The sequence below is a fragment of the Choloepus didactylus genome, chromosome 2, assembly GCF_015220235.1.
Source record: "Choloepus didactylus isolate mChoDid1 chromosome 2, mChoDid1.pri, whole genome shotgun sequence".
Lineage (NCBI taxonomy): Eukaryota > Metazoa > Chordata > Mammalia > Pilosa > Megalonychidae > Choloepus > Choloepus didactylus.
The window spans coordinates 99,132,533-99,146,590 of record NC_051308.1 but is presented as its reverse complement, the minus strand read 5'-3'; the positions used below and the strand labels follow the sequence as shown (position 1 = coordinate 99,146,590).

General features: G+C 39.8%; 1 long non-coding RNA gene across 2 annotated transcripts in view; it reads right to left on the bottom strand.

Annotated features, from left to right (window-relative positions):
* The window catches only part of LOC119526412, a 188,340-nt gene that overhangs the window by 141,706 nt on the left and 32,576 nt on the right, over positions 1-14,058 (bottom strand). The gene's annotated exons all lie outside the window — the stretch shown is intronic.

The following is a 14,058-nucleotide window of genomic DNA, read 5'->3' as shown; positions in this document are numbered from 1 at the left end:
ATCCTATTCCAGTTTGCTAATGCTGCCGTTATGCAAAATTCCAGAAATGGATTGGCTTTTATGAAGAGGATTTATTTGGTTACAGAGTTACAGTCCTACAGCCATAAAAGTGTCCAAACTGAGTCACCAACAAGAGGGTATCTTCACTGGAGAAAGGTCCATGGGATCCAGAAAACCTCTGTTAGCTGGGAAGGCACGTGGCTGGCATCTGTTGATACCAAGTTGTGTTCCAGCCCCTCTCTCAGCTCCTGTGTGTTCTTGGTTCTTTCTCTCAGGATATGTCTAAGTGCCTGGGGGGTCCTGTCTTAGCATATCCTGGGGCAAACTCTGGGCTAGCAAAAGTCTGCTTTCAACAGTGTTCTCCAAAATGTGTCTCAGCTGCTCCTCAAAATGTCACCCTCAGCTGCTCTGAGTTCCTTCTGTCTGTGAACTGTTTTACAGGACTCCAGAGATTTAATTAAGACCCACACTAAATGGGTAGGGTAACACCTCCATGGAAACAATCCAATCAAAGGTCTCACCCACAGCTGATTGGGTCACGTCTTCATGGAAACACCCAATCAGTAGGTTCTGACCAAATCAATACTAATACATCTGCCCACACAAGACTGCATCAAAGAACATGGCATTTTGGGGGACATAATACATCCAAACTGGCACAAATCCCTACTAATTTCAAGATGAAAGAAATAAAGATTAAAAACAAAAAAAAAAAAACAAAAAAACTTCCCAAATCACATTTCAAAGTCAATAGGAAAACACTTTGTTCGATGTTTTCAATTTTGATTTACATAATTTTTAGTAACATATCTATAGTCTGTTTTAATCTGAATACCACAGGAAATAGTTTGTGATGACTAAGAATTTTGGTTATAAATTTGGCAATGCCTGAAATAACAGTAATACCCTCAACATTTATATATTTTTACCTTTCAAAGCAGCTTTAAGTGAAATAATCTATTAAGCCACACCCCAAATCCTTTGTAAAAATGAGGAAAAGACAGAAGGTGAGGAAAGAGGGACTAATTTTAATTATCAGAATTTACACATCCAAATTAGGATTGGTTTTTAAAGGAATCTCCATTGGAAGCTACCGATATACCTAATAGATAAGTATATGTATATAATACGTGTAATATACCTAATTTCCAGGTAAACATTGCCCAGAATGTTTGTGGAATTCCTCTTTTGAAAATGCCTTCAAAGCTACCTAAGAAAACCAGTACATTCCTTAATAGTCTTTTTCTTCTTCTTTTTAAATTCCAAACTGGTATTGACCAGCTTAATGCTTTGCTTATCTCCCAACCTTAATACCAAATTCTTTTTGGTTATTTGCTAAAATAAATACATTCATACATACACACACAAATATACATACATACTACATACACACATACATACATACATACAAGTAAAATTAAAGACTCCTCTTGGGAGAACCTAAGATGGCGGCTAGGTGAGACAGGGCAAAAAAACACCTACATGAAAATACTAGATAAAAGCCAGAAAGTGACCCCAAACACCAGTTCCAGTGATGCACCAGCTGGACAAGGTATGCTAAACCCACAGGGACCATGTACTTGGTGAAACCAGGAGTCTGCGTTCGGAAACAAGTGAGTGAGCCAGCTAAATGTCCGGTGGCCGCGCTGTGGTGTGGGGAAACCATGGGTTGGCGTTTGGAGGTGGACTAGTTCTTTTTTTAAAAAAAACCAAAAGCGGTTGCAGATACAGCAGCAAGAACCACACAGTGAAGCACGGCAGGAACGGGCTGTGTGAACACCTCAATATCTGGCATGGTAGATAGCCTTTTGTACACCTGCTGCTAACTGTTTTGGAGCAAGGAAGATAGAGGTGAGTCAAAAGGGGAAAAAAACCACGTCCCTTGCAGACATCTTCACAGCAGGCTGGGAACGCTCCTGCCCAGTGCAGGCACCACAGCCCAGAGACACACCAAGGGACCCAGTGTGACAAAAAATGTTCCCAGCAACACGAGCACATGCCACAATATCGGACGTGGACAATAGCCTTTAGCACACCCACAGCTAGTTGTCCCAGAGCTGGGAAGGCGGAGCTGTGCGAAAAGGGGGAAATTAACATGCCCCATTCAGCCATCCTTACAGCAGGCTGGGAACACCCCTGCATGGCCTGGCGGCCCAGAACTTCCCTTGAGGGATGTTGCGAACTTGTGACATAGCACAGCCGTCCCTCAGCAGAGGCCCTGAGAAGGGCACGGCTGGGAAGAGGCACCCACTCGGAAATCCCAGGGACCATACGCCAAAACCAAGGACTTATGGGTCAGCGGCAGAGAGGATCTGTGGCGAGACCGAACTAAAGGTTAGACTCTTGGAACAGCCTTAAATTTCCAGAACACCCAGGAGATTTGATTATTAAAGCTGCCCTGCCTCCATAACCGTTCAGACACATGCCCCACGTTCAGGGCAGACAGCACCAACAGCACACCCAAACTGGGTGCACCAATTGAACCCCACAAGAATCAGACCCCCACACACCACAAAGACAAAGTTGGGGAGAACTGACTTGAGGGGTATAGGTGACTCACAGATGCCATCTGCTGGTTAGTTAGAGAAAGTGTATGCCACCAAGCTGTAGATCTGACAAATTAGAGACTGGTGCTTCAATAATCCTTCTTATCCTAAAAGAACCCTATCAAGTAAAGCAAATGCCAAGAGGCCAAAAGCAACAGAAAATTTTAAAGCATATGATAAAACCAGATGATATGGATAACCCAAACCCACATACCCAAATCAAAAGATCAGAGGAGACACAGTACTTGGAGCAATTAATCAAAGAACTAAAGATAAACAATGAGAGCATGGCACAGGATATAAAGGACATGAAGAAAAACATGGCACAGGATATAAAGGACATGAAGAAGACTCTAGAAGAGCATAAAGAAGAAATTGCAAGAGTAAAAAAAAAAAAAATAGATGATCTTATGGAAATAAAAGAAACTGTTGACCAAATTAAAAAGAGGCTGGATACTCATAGTACAAGACTAGAGGAAGCTGAACAATGACTCAGCAACCTCGAGAAACACAGAATGGAAAATGAAACAACAAAAGAAAGAATGGAGGAAAAAAATCAAAAAAATTGAAATGGATCTCAGAGATATGACAGATAAAATAAAACATCCAAATTTAAGACTCATTGGTGTCCCAGAAGGGGAAGAGAAGGGTAAAGGTCTAGAAAGAGTATTCAAAGAAATTGTTGGGGAAAACTTCCCCAACCTTCTAAGTGATATAAATACACAAAGCATATATGCCCAGCGAACTCCAAATAGAATAAATCCAAATAAACCTACTCCAAGACATATTCTAATCAGACTGTCAAATACTGAAGAGAAGGGGCAAGTTCTGAAAGCAGCAAGAGAAAAGCAATTCACCACATACAAAGGAAACAACATAAGACTAAGTAGTGACTACTCAGTGGCTACCATGGAGGTGAGAAGGCAATGGCATGACATATTCAAAATTCTGAGAGAGAAAAATTTCCAACCAAGAATACTTTATCCAGCAAAACTCTCCTTCCAATTTGAAGGAGAGCTTAAATTTTTCACAGACAAACAAATGTTGAGAGATTTTGCTAATAAAAGACCTGCCCTACTTCAGATACTAAAGGAAGCCCTACTGACAGAGAACAAAGGAGAGAGATATATAGAGAAATTTAACAGACATATATGAAACATTACATCCCAGATCACCAGGATACACATTCTTCTCTAGTGACCACGGAACTTTCTCCAGAATAGACCATATGCTGGGACATAAAACAAGCCTCAATAAATTAAAAAAAAAAAAATTTTGAATTTATTCAAAGCATGTTCTCTGACCACAATGGAATACAAATAGACGTCAACCACCATCAGAGACTTAGAAAATTCACAAACACCTGGAGGTTAAAAATGAGGGGAAGATGAAAATATTCCCAGATAATCAAAAGCTGAGGGACTTCATCACCAGTAGATCAGTCCTATAAGAAATGCTAAAGGGAATTGTGTAGGCTGAAAGGAAGGGACACTAAACAACTGACTGAAACCACAAGGAGAAATAAGGATTTCCAGTAAAGATCACATGGTAAATATAAATACCAATACTACTGCATTTTTTATTTGTAACTCCACTATTTACTTCCTACAGGATCTAAAAGACATAAAGTGTAATGATAAATCAGTGGTTTTGGACTCAATGTAATATATGTAATTTTTGACAAGAACTACATAAAGGTGGGGGAATGGAGTATAGGAACATAGGTTATGAGTCCTATTGAAGTTAAGCTGGTATCAAAGAAAATGAGATTATTATAGATTTAAGAAGTTAAATTTGAGCCCCATGGTAAACACAAAGATAGTATCAGAGAATATGATCATAGAGATGAAAAGCAGAGTATGGGTTACGAGAAGTGGGGGAAGGGGCATTGGGGAGTTAATAAGAAATGAGTGTAGGGTTTCTGTTTGGGGTGAGGGGAAGTTTCTAGTAATAGATACTGGGAAGGTGATGGTATTGCAACATTGTGAATGTGATTAATCCCACTGGTGGAATGCTAAGGGGGGGTTGGAATGGGAAGATTTATGCTGTATATATGTTTCCACAATTGAAAAAAAAAAAAAAAAAAGACAGTCTAAATAGATAATGACAATTAAATGCCAAAGATCCTGGATGGGATCTGAGGATGGAGGATAGGAGGCTCAATGGGACACAGTTGGGACATAAGAAAAAAATGAAATATAGAATGTAAGCTTTGTATCAATGTTGAATTTCTTGAACTTCTTAGCTGCGCTTAACGTGATTGCATAAATGAATGTTCTTATTCATGGGAAACGTATATGTGAATTATATTGTTTGTTCAAGGATGTGTGCAGCTTGCTCTCATGTGTTCAGAAGACAGAGCAAAAGATGATGCATGATATATAGAGAGGGAGGGAGGGACAGAAAGAAAAATGGTAGAGTGACAGGATGTTAAACTTGGTGGATCAGGGTATTGGGGGAGGGGGGTCGGGGTATGCTGGAGTTCTGTGTATGGGGTTTGTATTGTTTTTGCAACTGTTCCTGTAAGTTTGAATTTATTTCAAAATAAAATTCAACAAAACAAAACAAAACAAAACTCCTCTTGCGAAAGTGAAAGTTGTCTACAAGGAGAATATCCAAGAATGCCTGGCACATTCTCTCACTTTCCCTTCTTATCCACTTATTCCCTAGTCTCCTCCATCAGCATCCTCCACACTCTGAGAAGAAAAACCAGTTCTTTGTTATCTTTAAACCAAGGGGATCGTGAATGGGATGGTGGAGAATGTCCCTAACCATGGCTAACCCCAATCCCACTGAGAAACCTCAGTATATCTGTGCTAGTTTGGATGTATTATGTCCCACCAAAAGCCATATTCTTTGATACAATCTTGTGGGGGCAGATGTATTAGTGTTGATTAGATCAGAATTCTTTGACTGAGTGTTTCCATGGAGATGTGACTCAATCAATTATGAGTGAAACGTCTGATTGAATAATTTCCAAGGAGGTGTTACCCCGCCCATTCAGGGTGGGTGTTAACTGGATCACTGGAGTTATATAAAAGAGTTTACAGACAGAAGGAACTCAGAGCAGTTAAGAGTGACATTTTGAAGAGCTACTGAGAGTGATATTTTGGAGAGCAGCCGCAGCTAAGAGAGGACAAAATGCCCCAAGAGCAACATTTCGGAGAACGTCATTTTGAAACGCCACCTGGGAGCAAGCGGACACCAGCCACGTACCTTCCAAGCTAACAGAGGTTTTCCGGATGCCAATGGCCATTCTCCAGTGAAGGTACCCAACTGTTGATGCCTTAACTTGGACACTTTATGGCTGCAGACTGTAACTTTGTAACCAAATAAACCCCATTTATAAAAGCCAATCCATTTCTGGTATTTTGCGTAACAGTAGCATTAGCAAACATAACAATATCTTTTTATTCTTTTTGCATCTGTTATGTTTCTGAAAACAGAAAGGTAACACTTGCAGCTTATCTAGTTTTCAGAATGTGGCAGAGATTCATGCATATAAATAACATTCAGAGAAAGAGTCTTTCTCATAGATAAGGCCAAGGGCAAGAAAGTGAGAAAAAAAGGTTAACTGCCAAAGTTTCCAGAGTTTACCTATTTTATACTTTTAATTTCTTTTCCAAGCTTGTTTCCAGTTATGAGAGAGGACGATGTAATTCTAAGCTTCCTATATATGGAGCTATTTCTCTAGGAACATTATTAATGAAAGGAAAAGTCTTCCTTTGCCATTGTGGAGATCTAGCAATACTACTTACATTGTGTTTTGAAGTCTTCTGACTCTGTCTTATGAAGCCAGTTTTACTATAATTAATTTTCACTTCCTTGAGCAGCTCTGCCCAGCCAGTTCTCCATTTGTCCCACAGGAGTTTCTGTTGTCTCATTTTTGAATCTGGGATCTGTCTTCATTAGGAGTCTAGCATTTTGCTCATCACAGAGCTCTGGAATTGTATAGCAGAGTGAAGCATGCAAGAAACAGCAGGCTGGCTCTCTTTAATTTATTAGCAACCTAAGTGACAGTTGTTCAGTGTCTACTGTTTCCTAACTCTTCCTTTTCCCTTTTCATATAGCTGATCCACCTGACCAATGTTTTAAGTTACTCTCCACTAGCGGTTAGATAAATTACAATGCAGGCTTTCCAGAAAGATTGTTAGTGTCTGGACCTCAGATCTAATGGCTTTAAGATCTCAGTCTCACTCCCCTCACATGGACATACTGGTGTGCATTTCCTTCTATTTCACCTTGTATCCATCTAAATGCTCTCACTAAACCTTACAGGATTAGGAAGGAAACAATCAAATTGAAATCACTTTCCCCAACCTCTGCTCTTTGATCATTTTCTACAATGGCACAGTATCCTTAGCATTCCTGTTTATTCATGAATCAGTCTGAGTGTTTCTGGAAAAGGGAGTGGGAGAACAAAGATGAGTGAAAGAAACTGGAGTGAGAGGTTTCTCTCAAAAGCACCTGGATAACTACTCCATAGAGCAGACTACTCTAGAAACAGTAGGATACACAAAGTAAAAACAAGTTCAGATCTGATCTCAAGGCAGATCTGAACTCAAAGTTCTAAAGAGACTTGAGTATTAGAGATAAAGTACATTCGAGTGATTAAGAACAAAGCATCTGGGCTCAGAACCCAGCTCTGCCACTTACTATCTGGGCCACCCATGACAAGTTATTCAACCTGTGTTTCCTTACCTGGAAAAAAAAAAAAAAGTAGATAATAATGTGACCTACTACATAGGGCTGTTGTGAGGATTGAATGAGTTAATGATACAATGTACTTAGAATCATCCTTTGGGTAAGGAGAGAAGGGCATATTTTCTCACACTTGTTTTCTTTCTTTTTCTTTATTTTTTTGCCACAGACTATACTTCGTGTCCAAGATATTAATTAAACAAAAGAGCTTTTGCTTAAAATTCAGTAAAAGGTATCAGAATCCGTTTTTTTTAATCTTCATTTTATTGAGATATATTCAGATACCACACAGTCATACAAAAGAAATCATACACTCGATTGTTCACAGTACCATTACATAGTTGCACATTCATCACCCAAATCAATCCCTGACACCTTCATTAGCACACACACAAAAATAACAAGAATAATAATTAAAGTGAAAAAGAGCAATTGAAGTAAAAAAGAACACTGGGTACCTTTGTCTGTTTGTTTCCTTCCCCTATTTTTCTACTCATCCATCCATAAACTAAACAAAGTGGAGTGTGGTCCTTATGGCTTTCCCAATCCCATTGTCACCCCTCATAAGCTACATTTTTATACAACTGTCTTCAAGATTCATGGGTTCTAGGTTGTAGTTTGATAGTTTCAGGTATCCACCACCACCTACCCCAATTCTTTAGAACCTAAAAAGGGTTGTCTAAAGTGTGCGTAAGAGTGCCCACCAGAGTGACCTCTCGGCTCCTTTTGGAATCTCTCTGCCACTGAAGCTTATTTCATTTCCTTTCACATCCCCCTTTTGGTCAAGAAGATGTTCTCCGTCCCACGATGCCAGGTCTACATTCCTCCTTGGGAGTCATATTCCACGTTGCCAGGGAGATTCACTCCCCTGGGTGTCTGATCCCACGTAGCGGGGGAGGGCAGTGATTTCACCTGCCAAGTTGGCTTAGCTAGAGAGAGAGGGCCACATCTGAGCAACGAAGAGGCACAGAATCCGTTTTGATTTCTATTATAGTATAAAGAGGAATGTGAATATGCATCCATTGATAATGGAATTTACCAACAATAGTTCTTCTGTGACTGTATTAGCAGCAGCAGCAGCAGGAGAAAAAGAAATACCTGAGAGCCCCCTGCACTCACCCTTTCTCTCCCCCTTAGTCTCAGTATTACCCCATCGAATCCTTCAGTGTTTCCAAGGAGGGGCCAAGGGAATCAGTGCTCTGAGAGCCACTGGGATTAAGCCTTGCTTGTGAGCACAACTCAAATGATGTTGACTTTCAAAGGGTTAAGGGGAAACAGGAAATAAAAAGGGAGAAGTGGAGCATTTGGTGGGAAGTTACAAGGTGGCCACAAGGTGGCAAAGGATAATACCAGAGTGTTCCCTTTCTCCCAAGTGACTGTTTTGCCTAAAGGCTGTTCTTGCTGCCCTTACCCTCTTATATCTTAATGCCCTCAAAAGCACTCTTACAAATGTATCTTTTTTATTTCATATTCCACAATCCAAAATTCCTTCTCCCATATTCCACATTCCACAATCTGTTTTCCTTTCTCTTTCTCTAGCCCCTTTTCTTTCAAAAGTTCTCAATTCTAATTGTGCAACCATGGATTCCCTTCTCTCCCAGGTGACCCTGATTGCTGGTCCTGCACTCAGCAACACCCCTTCTGAAGAGTTGGCAGTTTTTCTCTAAGTCATACATTCAGTGGATTCTGGGTAAGGAATGAGGCGAGGTTCCACTGGCTTTAGCTGGGGTCCAACAGGGCTGAGTAATGAAAGGTTGTTGATTTACCTCATAGTAACTTCAAAAAATTCCTGAACATTGTCAGTCTCAATTATTTTAGATGACACCATCCTCTTCAGAGGAAACAGATTAGGAAAGCTGGGAGACCACAGCCTCACTGGATTTTTTTTAAAAATTCAGTTTTATTGAGATATATTCACATACCATACAATCATCCATGGTATACAATCAACTGTTCACAGCACCTTCAAATAGGTGTGCATTCATCACCCCAATCTATTTTTGAACATTTTCCTTATACCAGAAAGAATCAGAATAAGAATAAAAAATAAAAGTAAAAAAGAACACCCAAACCATCCCACCCTCTTTTTCATTTAGTTTTTGTCCCCATTTTTCTAGTCATCCATCCATATACTGGATAAAGGGAGTGCAATCCCCAAGGCTTTCACAATCACACTGTCACCCCTTGCAGCCTATATTGTTATACAATCATCTTCAAGAGTCAAGGCTACTGGGTTGGAGTTTGGTAGTTTCAGGTATTTACTTCTAGCCATTCCAATACATTAAAACCTAAAAAGCATTATCTATATAGTGCTTAAGAATGGCCACCGGAGTGACCTCTCGACTCCATTTGAAATCTCTCAACCACTGAAGCTTTTTTTCATTTCGCATCCCCCTTTTGGTCAAGATGTGCTCAATCCCATGATACCGGGTCCAGATTCATCCCCAGGAGTCATATCCTGTGTTGCCAGGGAGATTTACACCCCTGGGAGTCAGGTCCCACATAGGGGGGAGGGCAGTGAGATCACCTGCCAAGGTGGCTTAGCTAGAGAGAGAGGGCCACATCTGAGCAACAAAGTAGCACTCAGGGGGAGACTCTTAGGCACAATTATAAGCAGGTTTAGCCTCTCCTTTGCAGTAACAAGCTTCATAGGGGCCAGCCCCAAGACAGAGGGCTCAGCACATCAAGCCATCAGTCCCCAATGTTTGTGAGAACATCAGCAACAATCCAGGTGAGGAAGTCCAACACCTCCGCATCCTCCTCCAGCTCCTCGGGGTGTGGAGGGGCAATATATATTTTTATTCTCTGCCCAAATTACTTTGGGATGTGTTGCTATTTCACTCTAACCTATACAGACCTACCATATCTCACTTCCTATTCAAAGTTCCATGTAATTGTGGTGTTTGAACAAACTGACTGTAAAAGTTATATTGTTTAGAAAATATAGATCCTACACCAAATAAACATCTATTCCCTCAGCCTCCCATGGAAGTTGAAGTTTTAAAACACAGTCAGTTTCAACCTTTACCCTTTGGCCTGATTTGCCCTAGTCTTAACTAGATCTGGTTCATTCATATCTCTAATTGAAGTCCGGGCTCTTTTTCAGCTTTTTTCTTTTTTTTTAACAGTTGCTGTATGCGTTAATACTGACATTCATATCTGCCGAGCTCTAGCTCTGAGTTTCAGGTGTCACACAGATACCCAATGTTCCAGAGACCAATCAGGTTATCCACAAAGGGATCAACATCTCAGAGTTTGGAGACAGGCATTGCAATTCAGAAATAGATTTGACTGCTGTAAGAGCTTACAATCTAGGGACCATTACAATAATCATTTCCCTGTTAGGCTGTGCTCTAAGATTCAATTCTGAGTTTACACATTGTAGTTAGTCCATACTGGTGAGGTATTACAGTGTTTGCCTTGGTTTCTGGTGTACTTCACTCAACATGCTGTCTACAGGATCCATTCACCTCGTTGCGTGTCTCACAACTTCACTCCTTCTTGTAGTTGCTCAATATTTCATTGTATGCCTACACCATAGTTCACCATTCTTTTCCTCAGCCAGTGTACCCTTAGGCCACCTCCACCCACTGCAAATCATGACTACTGCTTCCATAAACACCAATGTGCAAATGTCCATTCATGTCTCTGCTCTCAGGTCTTCCAAGTACATACCCCATAATAAGGTTGCAGGACCTTATGGCCCCCACATACTTAGCTTCTTGTGGAACCACCACAATGACCTTCAGAAAGGACACTGCCTCACTGGATTTTGATTAGAATTATTACCCAAACAAAATTGACCGGGGTATCAAGAGACCTGGGTTCTATCCCCAGCTCTGGCACCTTTTTTTTAAATTCAGTTTTATTGAGATATATTCACATATCATAAATCATCCATGGTGTATGATCACCTGTTCACAGTACCATCATATAGTTGTGCATTCATCACCACAATCAATTTTTGAACATTTACAATAAAAAAAAATAATAAGAATAAAAAATAAAAGTAAAAAAAGAACACCCAAATTATTCCATCCCCCCATCCCACCCTTTTTAGTTTTTGTCCCCATTTTTCTATTCATGCATCCATACACTGGATAAAGAGAGTGTGAGCCACAAGGTTTTCACAATCACACAGTCACACCATGTAAGCTACATAGTTACACAATTCGTCTTCAAGAATCAAGGCTACTGGGTTTCAGGTATTTCCTTCTAGCTATTCCAATACACTAAAACCTAAAGGGGGATATCTATATAGTGCATAAGAATGTTCACCAGACTGACCTCTCGGCTCCATATGAAATCTCTCAGCAACTGAACTTTGTTTCATTTCGCTTCCCCCTTTTGGTCAAGAAGATTTTCTCATCCCACGATGCCTGGCACTTATCTTGTCTCTTTATGCCGGTAACTTAATTTTTCTGAATGGCATTTCCTTATCTATAGAATGGAGATAATATTAATCTTGAAGGATTTATAACATATGTTAAACATTTAACACAATAAATGTTGTTGTCCCTTCTCCCCTAATGTGTAAAATGAAGGGGACTGGACTAGACCTTTAAACCACTTCCAATGCTGATATCCCATGTTCTATATTTTATTATCATGATGACTCCCATAAATAGAAGGAAGCCTAGCAGCAAGTGAATAATAAAACATCTCCTGACTTGAGAGGAATGGTAGCCATCATAAACTAAAATAGGTCTGCTTTATACTTCTCTGATCATTCTCTACCTTTCCTTCTTCTCCAAACCCTATGAAGTCTTTGAAGAACAAAGTTTCCTGTCCCTCAACCAAAGGCTACATATAATAGGAAGTGGTCCCAGCCTCAAACATGACTAGAGACCTCCCAACGAACTGAGACCATTATGTCATGTCAAAGAGTTGTGTCAAAGAGATTCAGGAGGAATCCCTGGCAAAGATGGAATATAATCAGAGCATCAATAAGCATAATTATTGCAATCAATTAAAACATATCAAATGTGCTTAAATTCATGGATTCAAAATGATACTTTTTTTTACAAAACCTAATAGATCATCTTTGGAGAACGATAAGGAAGCAACTTATTGTTTTGAGACATTTGCTCTGCCTTTCCCAAATGAACTGAATGGGTAACCAGATAGTAGATGAGGGGAAGTTTTTCTTAATAGACATAATCAAAGTTATTAAATGAAGAAAGAATGGTTGAGTTAGAATATCATCATTTTGCATCCCCTAAGAGTTAGGGGGATGCAAAGAGTTAATACATCTAGGCATTGAGCATCAATGGCTGCTAACATCACACATACTTACACACGCACACAAAAATAGACATTATGTGCTACCTAACAGAACATGATATCATCTTTCCAAAAAAAATTTAAACCTGAATCTGTTCAAAACTCTAAAACTAATTACCAATTTACCAGTTTACAGGAAACACAGATGACAGAGGCGCATGCTCAAGTATACCGTGCGGATGTAATTAGCAGACTCCATACTGTGAAAATCTCTATAGAGCAAGCAATCTGGTTTATGCAATAAATAAAATGCAAGGTAGAGGGAAGAAGATGGAAAGGGGTTTGTAGATTAAAAGAGACTTAAAAGATATATATTTGTTAAAATGAGAAAACTTAACTATAGTGAGGGGATGCACACTTAGGTGATAAAACTACAACCAAAAGCCAGGAAGTGATTACCATAAAAGTCAAGATGAAAAACTGTTTTTTCTAATGCTTTCTTAACGACTAAGATTAGAAGAGTCTGGGTTTTTATTTTGTAATATTTCTAAGAAGGGGTTCCTGAAGCAAAAAATGGAAGAACTCTTCACAGAAGAGAAATAATACACACTTGACAACAAGATCAAATTTAAGTATTTGGGGCAGGGCCTAATGATGTGTTCTTCAACCCCACCATAAGATACCTTTATACCATGAATTGGTATACATGCACTTGTTTCAGCTCAGAATTTTCCAAAGTATGGGTCATGACCCACTTGTGGGTCATAAAATCAATGTATTGGTTCATGACTAGCATTAAAATATATGAAGAAGGAAACACTAGAATAGAAAATTGAGTCCATCATATGTGATGAAAGGAAGTATTCTTTTGTGAAATTTATTTCAGAATTATGTGTATGTGTGAATTTGTATGCCTGAGTAGACTGGGTTGCAATGTAAAACTTATTTCTTACTGTGAGAAGTGGACAAAAAAGATTGAAAACCAGAGCCTGCGCTGTTTGTATGGATTGGGCCTCATTAGTCTGATGATAATCACGTACACGATTTGCTAAATTGGGACAGGAAGCAGGAGACAGGCTGGATTGCCTTCACAATGGTGTGGACCTGTGGTGCTGCCAAATACTTACCTTGAAAATCATCCAGTCATACACTTCCCAACTTGCCTACACTGTTATGTAAATTTTGGTTATGAAACCTTCTTTGGCAGTTGCCACTGGGTAAGAAGACTTCCAAGTTTTAATGTTTGCTCTCAGTGATAGTCCCGTGGACCTGCAATGTCTCTGTGAAAATAACATGAGTGCCTTTTACCTGGTTCAGTTTGTACCCAGGATGGGTTGATGCCTGCAGATACTGGCTTCCCTTGATAATCCTGCAGGGCACCTGGACTCTCATGCTTTTGAATTCTGCTTCTGCCCTTCTGCAACACTACCTCTCCTGCTGAGGCCCTCAAACTGACATCTAAAAGAATGTTTTTGTTAATCCTTGGCTCTATTTTTCAAGTAAGTTTACATTTCTAAAGAGGAAATAGTGTAAAACTCAAAAAGTACCAAAGTGGAAAGCCTCCCCTTCCACTCCTTTCCTCCAGCCT